General features: G+C 47.3%; 1 protein-coding gene across 1 annotated transcript in view; it reads right to left on the reverse strand.

Moving 5' to 3' along the window:
* OGA (O-GlcNAcase) overlaps positions 1-15,040 on the reverse strand; it is a gene marked incomplete at its 5' end in the record, with an annotated part of 1,599,409 nt that overhangs the window by 1,337,259 nt on the left and 247,110 nt on the right.

Genomic DNA, 15,040 nt, shown 5'->3' on the forward strand with positions numbered 1-15,040 from the left:
GAAAAGGAATTTGAGAGAGTCAGGGACTCTGTAGTACCCGTCAGGTTTCCTGGAAGCAGGAAGAAGGGTGTCATGAGTCAAACTGGATTCCATAAAAACGTCATCCACAACATCCAGGACAGGAGGAATAGCTAAAAGTCTGTGCTGTGGTAAATCTAATAACTCCCAGAGTCTTTTTTGACTGAGGATAGTCCTGACATTCCCATTGGAAATGCTCCCTTAAAGTATTTAGGGTTTCACCAAATGAAAAATCCTCCGGAGGAGAGGCAGAAGGAATGGATTCCTCTGCATCAGAATCCTCATAAGCAGAGAAGGGTTGCATCTCTTCATATTCAGAAACCTCAGAGTCAATTGGACTCCTCTTCAGATAAAACTACTGGGGACAAGTCTTAGAATCCCTGTAGTTTTAGAAAGCACTGAAGAGATGCAAGAAGTCGGTTTGAGTCGAGTAACGGTAGTGCGAAGAACTTCCTCAGAAGCCGGTGCAGTCTCAGCGGCTCCGGACCTATCCAAAGTAGAGACATTCGCAGGAACTTTAGTCGAAGAATAGTTTCGCAGCATACCGGACTCCGAATGGGTATCGGTAGCAGCCTGCTATTCCACAGAAGTGGGCATCAGGGGCTGTGAAAACACCTCACTGAGTACCGGAAAACTGACGACTAGCTTAACGGAAGCATTGTTGGCAGTTTTGGACCTGTGAGGTCTGCCTCTGTCTTTATCCTTACAATTTTTTCGGAAGATCGGTAGTCAGATGGCTTACTGAAGCCATATTGGAATAAGAGGACTGAGATCGAATATATTTAGTGACAATAAGGGCACAACGATGTATAGTTCTGGCGTTGAACAAAGCACAAAAGCGACAGCGAGGGACGTCGTGGTCTGGGCCTAAACAGGTGACAGTAAGAATGGAAGTCTCGGTGTGGTATTTGCTTTCCACAGGCGAGACAATTGTTAACTTCTTCTGACATCGGTTAGAGCAAAAAAAAAAAAAAAGCATTCCCAGCGGGGTACTTAGCTTTAGCAGACTTCCAACTTCAATTCGGAAATGAAAACTCAGGTAGAGGCCGAATGGCACTCGTGCGAACTGCATCTGCTTTGGGCTCTTTGTCAAGAAAGACTGATGTAATGGTATCGGCTGCCTGATGTTATACCACCGACGACCTGACATCAGTCCTGGAGCAACAGCAACCGACGCAGAAATACTAAGCCTCTGCTATTCGGGTCGACTGAGGGCTACCCCTGGCAGAATAACCCAAGTGTGATGACTGCAACAGTGAAACATGAACATCCACATCTTCCTAGTTCCTCTGTGGGTTTTGGAGAAGGACCTCGGAGGAGTAGAAAGTTTGATCTCAATCGCAGACAGTCTTCCCTTCTTGCTCACTACAGGTCAAAGTGTCCTTAATGCAGGGTCCAAAGAGAGTGGACCCATCAAAAGAGGCATTAGTAAAGGATGCTTTGAAGGGCTCTGCAAACATGCATAAAATTAACCAAGCATGATGCAGTATGGCTACAACAGTACCCGTTACTAGAGAGGTAGCTTCCGCAGCATTGGAAATTACCCTCATCGAGGAACTATCTAGGGACGCAAGAGTAGACAGCTTGTGACACCTTCTTGATGTCCTGCCTGGGCAGTACCTCTGTAAGGAAAGTGGAGTTCTTTAACCAAATTCCTTTGTAGACGGGTTAAGTGTGCCAAGTAATTGATCACCCTCAGTGCAAGAGGTAGCGGAGGCGTACACATTTCCCATAATGGTCTACTGCCCGGGACTAAGAGCTCTGCCAGCTCCTTTTTAGTAGCAGCTGCAACCACAGTGGCATTGATCAGAAATCCTTTGCTCCAGAATGGGCAGTCAAGAGGAGGAATGAGGAATTTTACCTGCATGTGTTTTGGAACTGGCTCCACAGTGTTGGGCTGCTTCCAGGCCTTGCCAGTGGTAAGATCTACCAATTCGTCTGCAGGAGACGACACCCAGAAAGTAGATGGGCCAGTCCCAAAAGCCTTCAGAAACACTGACTTCTCCGAAGACAGGGGTTAGGGAGACCATCCGCCCTTCTGCTTAAAGATCTCAAGGATGCCCCTGAAGGAGACACAGCGGGATCAGCCTCCATCGAGGTTCATGTCCTCAGTAAGGAACTCAGACGGGAAGTCCCACTGCCTCCTCTTGCACGCTTTCTTATAAGGTGCCTCCTCCATGGGAGGTTCCAGGGATGACTCCTTAGACGCAGGGACCCCTCGAGGTGAGAAAGCCACCTGAAGGCTTAAACGGGAGGGCTGACCCTGGACAGGATGAGAGGCCTCAGCACACAAAACAGAGGCAAGGATGGGCCTGGAGGGGCGGAAGATGAGGCTCCCCTTCAGAAAAAAGTCCACGCTACCACCCCGAAGGCCAAGGGTCTGAAGTGATCCAGTCACAAACCTCGGAGGGCGAAGATCCCCGGAGAGGAGGAATGAGGCCCAACAGCACCACAACCCCTGGAAGATACCAGTCTGGATTTATCAAAGGCCGAAGCCCCTAGGGGAAGATACTTGCCCAAAAATACAAGTCCCAATCCTGCCCCCGTGGAGCCAGCTACAACCACTCCGGCCCGGGGTCCACTCTGTTCCAATGGCAGAGGAACAGAGCATGCTAGGGACTCTGATCGGGTTGAGAAGAGAAGAATGCTCGGCCTCGCCGGAATCTAACCACAGGTGCCTGGGTTACAAGATTCCAAAGCCGGTGGGATTAGAAGCGGACATGGAGAAACTGGAATGGGCAAGGCTCGCCTGGCCGGATGTGCTGGGGAAGCCAGAAGCCGCAACTCTATTTGGGCTTTAAGAAAGCTCATCATCATCATGTCCATGTGAGGAATGGGTTCCTGGACAATCTGGAGGAAGAGGAGTGAGTGGACTTGGCTGGGGACCATAGAGACCTACGCCAGTGTTCTGGAGTTCGGCTCAGAGTCCCTGGAGCCAAATGGACTACATGTTTGGGGGTAGAAGGCAACACTTCCTCTTCAATGATAATCAGATCAAACAAGCCTGTTGGATCAGACGGCAGAGCCACAGTAGCAATTGGATCCGATGAACTGGTTGGATCTGAGGCTGGCCTGAACTTGGCTGGATCCGAAGGCTTCTGATCAGAGGAAGCCTTGGATCTGGAACACTCCACAGCTCTGGGATCCAAAGATCTCAGATCTGAGATGCCCGGGCTGGGACTGGATTAGGATCCAACAGCCGTGGTTTTCTTGAGAGGCAAAGAAGGCAATGAAGGGACCTTCCTCTTAGGATCCAAACATGCAGCATAGCAGGGGAAACAAAGGGTGCCCCCAGAGCCATCCCTTTCAAAAGAAGTTTGTTGCGGCACTCCAAGGCCCTGGGGTTAAATGCTGCACAAAAGTTGCATTCAGCCTCCAGGGGCAGAGCACCCAAACAATACAAGCACCCCTAATGCAAGTCGGAAGTGGGCTTCTTCAGACTACACATTGAGTACTTTTTAAAATCAGAGGGCTTATCAGACATCAGGCAGACAAGAAAAAACACTACCGCTATTGAAAAAAAAAAAAAAATACTATCAAAGCCATAACAGCTATACTACAAAAAAAGGTGCCCAAAACACCCACAACAGTAACAAACTAAAACACTGACCAAATTTAAGAGAGGGGAGGTAACTACCACACTAAATAACTAGCTCACTACAAACCCACAAGGCTAAACCTAACTAGCCAATTAAAGCAGTAAAAGACTTAAAGTAAGCACTTATGTAAAGCACGAGCCAAGGATCACGTCTGTACTAAATAGCGGCAAACAAGATCTGAGGGTTAGAGGACTGCAGGGCATCATGGGAGAGGAAGGAGCTAGAGCCTCTGATGTCTGTCTGTTGACAGCTTAGATCCTTGACCCTATGGTGATGAATGATGACATGGATAATATCAGAACAACATCTTATTACAACTTATGGAAGAAAGTGAACAAAATAATGGAGACAGATGACGGTTTCATAAAATGAAGTTTCAAATGTAAAAACGTGTACCATCTTTTAAACTTAAACACCTTTGTAAATAACTTTACATTTTGCAGTTGACTGTATATAGTTAACCTGAATAAATTGTTTTAAATTGCAAAGTTATGAAATTATATTAATTCTGTAAAAATCAAAAAGAATTAACCAAAAAAAAAAGAGAGAGAGAGAAGCAAAAGCGACCATGTGACGTTCATTCACTTTTTCACCTGGCTCATAAGTTACAATGCTGCATCTGATAAAGTCTTTGTATCTTGTGGAAGACAAAAGCAATTGTGCAACTTAAGTAGATTTTAACAAGTAATACTAAAATAAACATCTGTTTATTCTTGCAGCCTTCTGAGTTTCCTTGGCATAAGTCTTGGTTTCACCTGACCATCCAAAACGGACATCTAAAATGCCTCCAAGGATGTGCCTGCAATAGGCTCTACAGCAGCTTCCGAAGTGGTCCAAGCTGAAGAATCTGGTCTCAGAACTGGGTGAACCACTAGGTTTTCTTCAGCCTTGAGAGAGACATCTGACATAGAAGGCACAGCTGAAGAGTCCAACCTTGGTCATTCGGCCTCTCTCTTCAGTGAAGTCTCAAGCCTAGAAGCACCCTCCACAGTTCCTTTCGTTAAAAGTTTAAGACGCTGATTTTCCAAATACATTGCAAGAGTAGAAAGACGACTACGTAAAGTCTTAGGCACAAAGGCCTGGCAAATACTAGAAATGTTGTGGTCTTGAGAAGCCCCTAAGCAAAATAAGCGTGTTTGGAGGCAGCCATGGATCCAATTACAGGCACGTCCTTGGAGGCATTTTAGATGTCGTTTTGGATGTCAGTGGAACTAAGACTAATAATAGGTTCATAGGTTCATACTAGGCTATCTGCCCTAGGGCATTTATAAGCCTAGCCTGAATGTGTTTGGCTTTCACCACCCATTTAAATTTATTTTGCTATGCCCTTTTTCGAGGTTAGTATACTGTGCCTCTGTAACAGTGATACCCGGGGTAAACCTACGATCTCCCATCCACTCATCAAGATTCCTCTTTAAGAGAGGAAATGAGGGACTCTGCCTAACCTGGACTGGGATTTTATTCCAGAGTGAAGGGAGCCTCTGGGTTATGAATCTGTCCCTCCAGCATGTCCTATTTATTTCTGTGCTGAGTTTCAAGTCTCTCGAGCGCGTAGCTCGATGGGATTTGGATTTCCTGAGGTGCAGCATGTCCATTAATTCCGGGTTGGACATGGCTTTATACGTCAGGCACAGATCGCCTCTGAACAGGCGGTATGCCACTGAGTAGAGCTTGAGTTTCTTTAACCGGGCAGCATATGGCATCTGTTTGAGCCCTTTGATCCTCTTGGTGAGGTACTTTTGGGGTCTTTCCAGTTGCTGCAGGTGTCTGGTAAGGTACATCCCAAAAGGGGCATTGTACTCAATTATGGGCCTGATGAGGGATCAGTAAAGAGGCACGATGACCTCGCCTGATCTAGATGTGAATCCCTTCATGATTAGGTGGGCTATATAAAATGTTTTTCTAACCACTTTGGCCACGTGGTTGTCAAATGAGAGATTGCTATCATCTTGGGTCCCCAGATCCCTAATTACTTCTTCTGTACTTAATGGATTACCACCTATGTGGTAATTTGTCGGCACTTTGTTTTGCCAAAGGGATAACTATACACTTTTGGCATTTAGCTTGAGGCCATGGCTCTGGCACCAGTTGTCTGTTTCTATGAGGCCCTTTTGGAGGATGCTTGTGTCGGCTGGAGAGTCGATTATGGCGCCCAGTTTGCAGTCATCTGCGAACTTGGTCAGCCACAGTCCTTCCGTGTTGGCCTGTACCTCCGAGAAATATATACCGAACAAGAGAGGTCCCAGGACTGAGCCTTGTGGGACACCACTTGTAACTGGTTTGGAGTCTGACATGGCTCCAGCAATTCTAACCATGTGGGTTCTGTCCTTGAGCCAGTTTGCAATCCATCTAGTGACATAGGGGTTTATATTTAAGCTGGTGACCTCATCTATAATGCCCGAATGGCTTCCCATGCCTTTGGAATAGACTCCCACTTAACTCAAACAGAACACCTCATTAGCCATCTTCAAAAGCAATCTGTACGACTGGGTGGGTAACTGTAAATTCACCCTGGGGACAGGAGTGTTGGACAGGGACAATAGATGCTGATCATGGTAACATGGGTAAATTTAACTAGGCTTGTAAGAGCCCTCAGCCCATTATTTATTTTCAGTTTGATGACCGGGGAGATCCACTCAAGGAACCCGTTTTCAGTGGAGGCCCAGGGAGAAAAGCTCAACAAAACATAGCAGACATAGTAACAAAAAAGAAGTTATGTCCTTACCATAACGTTCCATGTGGAGTGTTCATCTCGCCTTTGTTCTTACACATGGGTTTGGAGCCGATCCTCGGCTCCGAGTCGGCCGCTTAGCAAAGCTCTGCATCGAGAAGAAGCTCGAGACCAACCTATCTCCCACAATTCCCTCTGCCCTTACCTCAGATCTAGTTTGCAAAACAATACCAGATCCAGCAACAGGAATGTAAACATACATACATACATACATGCATACCAGGGCATAGCTGAAAACAGCATCCACAGCAGAGAGAAATCAGTAAGGGCAGGGCCAAACCAGACCTCTAAACTGGACGTTCATCCTGACCTGAGGGTGGGAATGTAAGAACAAAGGCGAGATGAACACTCCACATGGAACATTATGGTAAGGACATAACTTCTTTATGTGAAAGTGTTCAATCTCGCCGCTTGTTCTTACACATGGATAGTGTCCCTAGCTCCGTGACCCTTAGAGACTCACGGAAGAACGTTCCCGAGCACAGTGGAACCAAAGGTTGCCCTGTCCCTGGAAATCCTATCCACTTTGTAATGGGTGATGAACGTATGTGGTTTAGACCAAGTGGCGGCCGCACAAATAGTATCCAAAGGTAGGCGGACCGCATGAGCCAGAGATGTAGAGACTGATCTAGTAGAATGTCCTTTCGGTTTGGTGGGCAAACTCTGCTCAGTAGCAGTATAAACAAAAGTAATACAATCAGATAGCCATTTGGAGAGTGTACGCTTCATCACTGCCATGCCCTTTTTGTTGTCCGCAAAGGCTATAAAGAGTTGGTCTGCTTTTCTGTGATCCTTTGTTCTATCTAGATAGAATCTGAGTTGTCTATGAACATCCAACTTGTGTAACATATATTCCAGCTTATTGGAATGGTTTTTGAAAAATGTGGGGAGTTCAATGGATTGAATAATGCTGTTGACTGAACAAACCTTGGGAAGAAAGGACGATTTGGTGCGTAAGGATACCCTATCCGGGTGAAAAATTAAATATGGGTGCTTAATGGAAAGAGCTTGAAATTCTGACACTCGTCTGGCTGAAGTGATAGCTACTAGAAAGAGAGGTTTCCAGGACAAGAACTTTAAAGAACAGGAAGAGGCTGGTTCAAAAGGTGGTAGCATTAGTTGGGATAAAAGGAGGTTTAGATTCCATGGAGCTGTAGGGAACCTGACTGGTGGTCTAATATGAAAGGATCCTTTTAGAAAGGCCTTACAAAGCCTTCCATTCTCTCCTACATGAAAGTTTGAAATAGCAGCCAATTGAACCCTCAAGGTGGCAGGAGAAGCTCCTTGGTGAAATAGCATGGATAGAAACTCTAAAACTTTGTTTAGTGGGGCTATTAAGGGATCTAAATGTTGTGCAGTTGCCCAGTATACAAAGCGCTTCCACTTACTAGTGTAAATTTTTGTAGTGGAAGCTTTATGAGAGGCTACTAGAATGTTCTGAACCGCAGGAGAAAGAAGATCAGACCTGGCTAAGAAGGGAAGCGGAGCAGCCAAGCTGTTAATCTGAGGGACAGGAGCGACGGGTGGGGAGCCCCTGACAAATGGGTCAGTAGATCTGGCTCCAGGTCCAGGATCCAGGGCTCACGTATTTGGTGTGTTTGAAGAAAGGGAAACACAATTTGACGAGGCCAGAATGGGGCAATGAGAATTACAGTCCTTTCTAGATTCTTGGCTTTCTGGAGAAATCTCTGTATCAGAGGTATAGGGGGGAAGGCGTACAGGAGACCCGGGGGCCAATCATGAATCAGAGCGTCCCTGGGGACTTCCCCTGGTGGGGGTAATAGGGCGAAGTAGCTTCTGCATTTGGCGTTCATTGGAGATGCAAACAGATCGCAGCAAGGCTGGCCCCACTTGCAGAATATCCTGTCCGCTATTGTCTGTTTGAGGGGCCACTCGTGAGGTAACAGGATGGCTCTGCTCAACCTGTCCGCTATGACGCTGGATAACCCCGGGATGTGCGTTGCTATCAGAAAGCGACCCGTGGACTCTGCCCATTGCCAAATTCTCATGGCCTCTCTGCATAACTGGTAAGATTTGGTTCCCACTTGCTTGTTTATGTACCAGACTACGGACATGTTGTCCGTTTGAACTGCAATGGTCCCTAGAGGTAGAAGGGGAGAAAAGTGTTGCAACGCTAGAAACACTGCCCTCATCTCCAGAACATTGATGTGCAGGTTGTACTCTAGATTGGTCCATTCGCCTTGGACTGTCTCTCCCTGAAAGATGCCCCCCCACCCTATCAGGGAAGCGCCCGTGGTCACTGTAGCTGTTGGAGTGGGTAGCACAAACGGCCGGCCGCCGATGAGATTGCAAATCTGTAGCCACCAAGACAGGTGTGTCTTGCAGGTGTTTGTGATGTGAATTTCGTGTGTCAGCGGTAAGTGTTGGAACGACCATTGTGCGAACAGCAGCCATTGAAGAACTCTCATGTGTAGTCTTCCCAAGGGTATCGCAATGAGGGAAGCTGACTTGTCCCAAGTCCCAAGACTTTTAGAACCAGCTTGGCCGGGGATTTCTTGGACAACAGGAGTAGAGATATGTGATTTTGTAGAGAGGCTATTCTTTCTGAGGGAAGTCTTAGAAGCAAGCAACTGGTATCCAAATCTGCTCCTATGAATGAAATATGCTGTGACGGCTGTAATGCAGATTTTTCGAAATTTATGGAAATTCCGAGTTGAACACAAAGGTCGAATGTATAATCCCTGGCCTGTATCAGTCGACGCTCGGTGGTGGCAGTAAGGAGCCAGTCGTCCAGATACGGAAACACCCGGAATCCTAGTCGTCTAAAGTGAGACGCTACCACTGCCATGCATTTGGTGAAAACCCTGGGGGCTGAGGTTAGACCAAAGGGCAGGGGCCCGAAACTGATAGTGACTGGCTCCCAGCCTGAAGCGCAAGTGATCCCTGGACGCTCTGGCCATTTTGATGTGGTAGTATGCGTCCTTGAGATCTATTGAGCACATCCAGTCATCCTTCTGTAAGAATAGAAGGCTCAATTGAAGCGTGACCATCTGGAACTTTTCTTTCTTGACAAAGGTATTGAGATTGCTTAGGTCCAGAATTGCCCTCCAGTCCCCTGTCTTTTTTGGAACTAAAAAGAACCTTGAGTAAGTTCCGAATCCTCTTTGGTCCGCCGGGACTGGTTGGATGACACTTTTTTCTAGCAGCTTTGAAATTTCTATAGCTGCAGGTTCTGACAGATGGGGGGTTACATCTGGAAATCTTTTCTGCGGTAAAGGGGGGAATAGAAATGGAATTTTGTAACCTCTGGTAATAATGCTTTTTACCCATCTGTCTGAGGTAAGACTTTGCCAGGCCTGAGGGTATAAAGCTAGCGACCCGACTGCCTCCAGAGCAGGACAGTCGGGCCTCCCTTCAGGAGTGCTGGAAAGGCTTCCCAGGGACCGTATCCCTGTTGCCTTGGTTTTGTGGACCCCCTCTGCCGCCAGGGCGACGACTTCCACTTCTGCCCCCCCCTCTGCCTCTGGAGGGGGCATCATCCTGTGTGCTTGGGAAAGAACCCTGGGGTTTACAAAACCACATTTTTCCACCTCGTTGCCCTTTGGGGTACGGTCTGGATGGGGTGGAAAAACGGACTCCGACAGCAGACAGAGTCTTTCCCTCTTGCTCACACCGGGTAAGGGTCTCCTTTACTTTGGGGCCAAAGAGAGTGGCACCATCAAATGGGGCGTTAGTAAAGGAAGACTTGAAGGCTTCCGCAAAGGAGCATAAGCGCATCCAGGTTTGTCTACGGAGAGCAATCGCTGAAGCCGCAGCCCTACTCGACCCTTCGGCTGCATACGAGATGAGCCTCATGGACGAGTTTACAATTGATGTAAGGGTATTGAGCTGTGCTGTAACCTTATCCGCGACAGCAGCATCTGTAGTACCCTGGAGGGCATCTCCCAACTCTTTGACTAGATCCCTCTGTAAACATGTGAAATGTGTCAAATAGTTCAGCGATCGCATGGAAAAAGTCGCTGAACTAAAAATGCGCTTCCCATACCTGTCCATGGTCTTAGAATCTCTGTTAGGCAGATGGACAGATGAGGAAGATTCAGACATCTCCTTTTTAGTGGCAGCTGCCACCACCATAGCGTCCACTGGAACTCCCTTTGTGAGGTATGCCTTATCCTGAGGGGCCGTAATATACTTATTAGGCTTTCTGGGAACTGGCTCCACTGTGTCAGGTGTCTCCCACGCCCTTCGAGCAATCAAATCCATCAACTCGAAGGGCGGAGTGACCCAGGAGGAAGAAGGGCGAGCACCGAATGCCTTCAGCAAGACTGACTCATCCTCAGAAGGGGGTAGGGCTTGCCAATCACCTCTCTGTTTTAGGATCTCCAGGATGTCAGAAAAAGAGACATCCTCCGAGGGTGATTTTGGGGACCCTTCTGACTCATCCAAGTCAGTGTCCGATGTTAAGGACTCTTGTGGAGAATCCAAGTGCCTCCTCTTACACAATCTTTTCCTCGGGACTTCCTCGGGGGGGGCATCCGATGAAGCCTCCGAGGAAGAGGGGGCTCCCTCTGGGAGCAGCTGAGACACTGGTGCTCGACGCTTTTGAGTAGCCGTAGGTGCAGAAGAGGACAGCGGGCCTTTATGGGAGGGAGACGCTGTTTCTGCTGAGGTAGTTGTCTGGGAAGACAATACCCTCCTCATAAGATCGAAGGCCCCCGGACCCCGAGCCAAGGAATCCCCCAGTTCCGAAGAACATGGAGGAATCTCTGATGCAGAAGCCAAGGGCACTGATCCCGGGGACGGAGCCGAGGTGATCCGCGCTGAGGCACTGAGAGGGAGAGTCGGCACCAAAACATCGGTTCGGCTCTCTGTCCCGGAACCAAGGATAGATTGTCGGCTCCGCGAGTCTGGGAGAGGTTCCGGAGTCTAGGTTAACGTTGCCGACCGAGAAATGGACGGTTCCGGCACCGAGGGCTCTACAATCAACAAATCAGCGTCTCCCGGCTCCGAGGGCTGAACAGGCCTCGGAGGAGGATCAGATGGAGACAAGGGAAGGCCTTTGAGTCTCGACACCAACTGAGAGGAGACTGCAATAAGTTTGGATAGGGCCGTGTTCTCCATCAGCTTCTGCACCACACGGTCTACGTCGGTGTCAGAGAGGGGCCTGGAAGACCGCGAAGAAATAGTACAGTTTTGTACCTACCATAAATGTAGATGTTCGAGGATCTCCATTGCTGCAGTCCTTACATATGGGTAGTCCGCTGTCCACAATCGGCCCGAATACCAAAGGGCTAGAACCGGCGTCGGTCATCGGCGCCCGAGACTGGCGATCAATGCGTGCCAGTACAAATGCGCATGACCGACGCCATATCCTCAGTCTTTCTTGCCTCAGACGTCAGAATGCAAAAAACACCACCCAAAACCCAACCTAAAAAGAAAGGGAAGGAGGAGGAAAATTGGACTGGAGCAATGGAGATCCTCGAACATCTACATTTATGGTAGGTACAAAACTGTACTATGTTCTTCGTCTCCCATTGCTGCAGTCCTTACGTATGGGTAGAATCCCAGAGCAACGGAAAAAAAGGGAGGCTGGCTAACTAAATAGCATTAGGAGCTGCTAACATGCCCTGTAAGATTGCAGTGGCAAACCCAGCCCTAGACCTAGAATAAAGAGGTAAATGATAATGCTTTGTAAAGGTATGTACAGAACTCCAGGTAGCTGCCTCTAGAATGTCTTTAGTAGCTACCCCTCTCAAAAAAGCAGTAGAGGTGGCCGTAGCCCTAGTAGAATGAGGCCTGATTCCAACTGGAACATCCTTTCCATGATGAGTAACAAAAAGTAATACAATGGCCAATCCACTTGGAAATAGTTTGTTTCGAGACAGCTTTCCCATGTTAAGTCAAAGCAAAAGAAAAGTACAGTTTTGTACCTACCATAAATGTAGATGTCCGAACAGGATAGCATCTGCAGTCATAACAAATGGGTTGTCCTGTCGTCAGGCAGCCCTTGATCGGCGGATTCCAAAGTCTGGGTCCGGCTTGCTGATGTCACTTCACCAGACGTCATCTCTGCTGGTCTTCGGGTATAAAGCCATCAGCCGACGCCATTTTCTTCAGTGTTTCTTGCCCCAGATGCCAGTTGCCCTCTAGGAAGTTAATTTTGGGATAAAAGCCAATGTTTCCAAAATAGTAGAAGGCAAACACAAAAATAAAGCATGTATGTACATATATACAAACAAATACACCATAAGAGACTCCCCCCCCCATCTAGCTATTGGGCGGGTAAATACCCTAGGAGTACCACAGAGGGGAAGGAGGGTGGGTAATCCTGACTGCAGATGATATCCTGTTCGGACATCAACATTTATGGTAGGTACAAAACTGTACTATGTCCTTCAAGGATGCATCTGCAGTCATAACAAATAGGTAGAATACCATAGCCAAAATAGGGGAGGAGGAAAAGGAATCATGGTGTAGTTAGGATCCCTTGCAGTACAGCAGTGGCAAACCCTGCTCGGGATCTGGAGTATAGAGGTAAATTATAATGCTTGGCAAATGTATGCACGGAGGTCCAAGTAGCCGCCTCAATAATGTCCTTGGTTGCCACTCCTCGTAAGAAAGCTGTGGTAGTGGCTGTAGCCCTTGTTGAATGAGGTCTTATGTCCTGTGGGACTGGTTTTCCATGGTAGGAGTAACAGAATCTTATGCAATTTCCTATCCATTTGGAGATTGTCTGCTTGGAAATTGCTTTTCCTTCTCTTCCTGTTGCATAGGCCACAAAAATCTGGTCAGTTTTTCTATTACTTTTGGTTCTGTCCAGGTAGTAGCGTAACTATGTACATCCAAGGTATGTAGTAGCCTTTCCCCCCCTGTTCTGTGGGTTGGGAAAGAAGGTAGGCAGGTGGATTGCCTGGTTTAAGGACACTCTGGATACCACCTTAGGCATAAATGTAGGATTAGTTCTCATGGACACTCTGTCTTGATGGAAGATTAGAAAGGGTTGTACTGCCATTAAAGCATGTAGTTCTGAAACCCTCCTTGCTGAAGTAATTGCCAGTAGGAAGGCAGTTTTCCAGGATAGGTGTTGAAGATCTGCTGTTCCTGCTGGTTCAAATGGTGGGAGTGTCAATTTTTCTAGCACGAAATTCAAGTCCCATGCTGGTAATGGTGGTTTCCTAGGAGGTTTTACATTCTTGATCCCTCTGAGGAATTGCCTGAGTAGAGGATGTGAGAAGACAGGTGGATCAAAGCTGTATTCTGCAGAAATAGCTGATGCATGTATCTTGATGGAGGAATAGGACAGGCCTGTATGAAGAAGCTCTGCCAAGTACTCCAGGATGTTAGCAATGTCTATGTTTGACACATCTTTTCCTTTTTCAGCACTCCAAGCGGCAAACCTTTTCCATTTTCCTGCATAGTTCCTTCTTGTTGAAGGTCTGCGGGCTTCAAGGATAATGTCTTTAACCCTTTGAGATAAGCCTGGGTTAGTTGTTGTTAAGTGATGTTCCAGGCAGTCAGTTGTAAGATTTTTAGGTTTGGGTGTAGGATGCTGTAGTTGTTCTGAGTTAACATCAAAGGCATCAGGGGTATTGACCACATTCTCCCCTGTGACATGCTCCTCAGCAAAGGATACCAGTGTTGTCTTGGCCAATTTGGAGCGATCAGAATTATCCTTGGGCGTTCCTCTGATTTTCAGTAGTACCTTGTGCATCAAAGGGAGAGGTGGAAATGCATAAGCTGTTAGGCCTTTCCAACTGAAGGACAGAGAGTCCAACTTCCATGCAAGCGGGTGGAACGTCCTTGTGCAGAATTTCTTGAGCTGGTGGTTGAGTGGGGATGCGAATAGGTCTATTTGGGGCATTCCCCATTTCTTTGTGATGGTCTTGAAGATGTCCGGGTGCAGCATCCATTCGTAAGCATCCGAGGAGGTTCTGCTTAGTATGTCTGCTAGGATGTTTTCTTTTCCTGGCACAAATATTGCTTGTAACTGGATGTTGTGGCTCAGAGCCATGTTCCAAAGATCCATAGTCATTCTGCATAGAGGGTAAGAATGGGTGCCTCCCTGCTTGTTGATGTACCACATGACAGTGGTGTTGTCTGTCCTTATCATTAAATGGCCTCCTTTGAGGAATGGCCTGAATTTCTGGATTGCTAATTTTACTGCCAGCATTTCTTTTTGGTTTATGTGCAGGTGCAGCTGGTCTGGAGTCCACAATCCTTGTATGCATTTGTCCAACATGTGCGCCCCCCAGCCTAGGTCTGAGGCGTCTGTTGTGATGGTTTGGTTTGCTTGACAGTTGTGGAAGGGCAAGCCTGTGTTTGACTGGCATGCTTGGGCCCACCATAGGAACTCTTGCTTGAGGCATGGAATTAGTGGGATTTCGGTTTCTAAGCTGTGCCTGTGCTGAGACCATAAATTCTTTAGGTACCACTGTCATTTTCTCATATGCAGCCTAGCATAGGGGACCAGGAGTATGCATGATGCCATAAAGCCCAAGGCCTGCAGTACTTTCCTTGCTGTTAGTTTGTTCTGCTTTCAAAGAAGTAAAGAGGAAGTTGTTCTTGTTTTTCTGCAGTCAGGAATGCCATTTGTTTTACTGTGTCCAATTCTGCACCCAAGAAAGTTCTTGTCTGGGATGGGATCAGTCTTGACTTTTTTAAATTGACTGTGTATCCCAGGGCTTGTAGTAAGCAAATGACCCTTTGTAAATCTGTTGTCAGCTTGTTTTTG

Source organism: Protopterus annectens, chromosome 14.part0, assembly GCF_019279795.1.
Source record: "Protopterus annectens isolate FY-2018-M chromosome 14.part0, PAN1.0, whole genome shotgun sequence".
Lineage (NCBI taxonomy): Eukaryota > Metazoa > Chordata > Ceratodontiformes > Protopteridae > Protopterus > Protopterus annectens.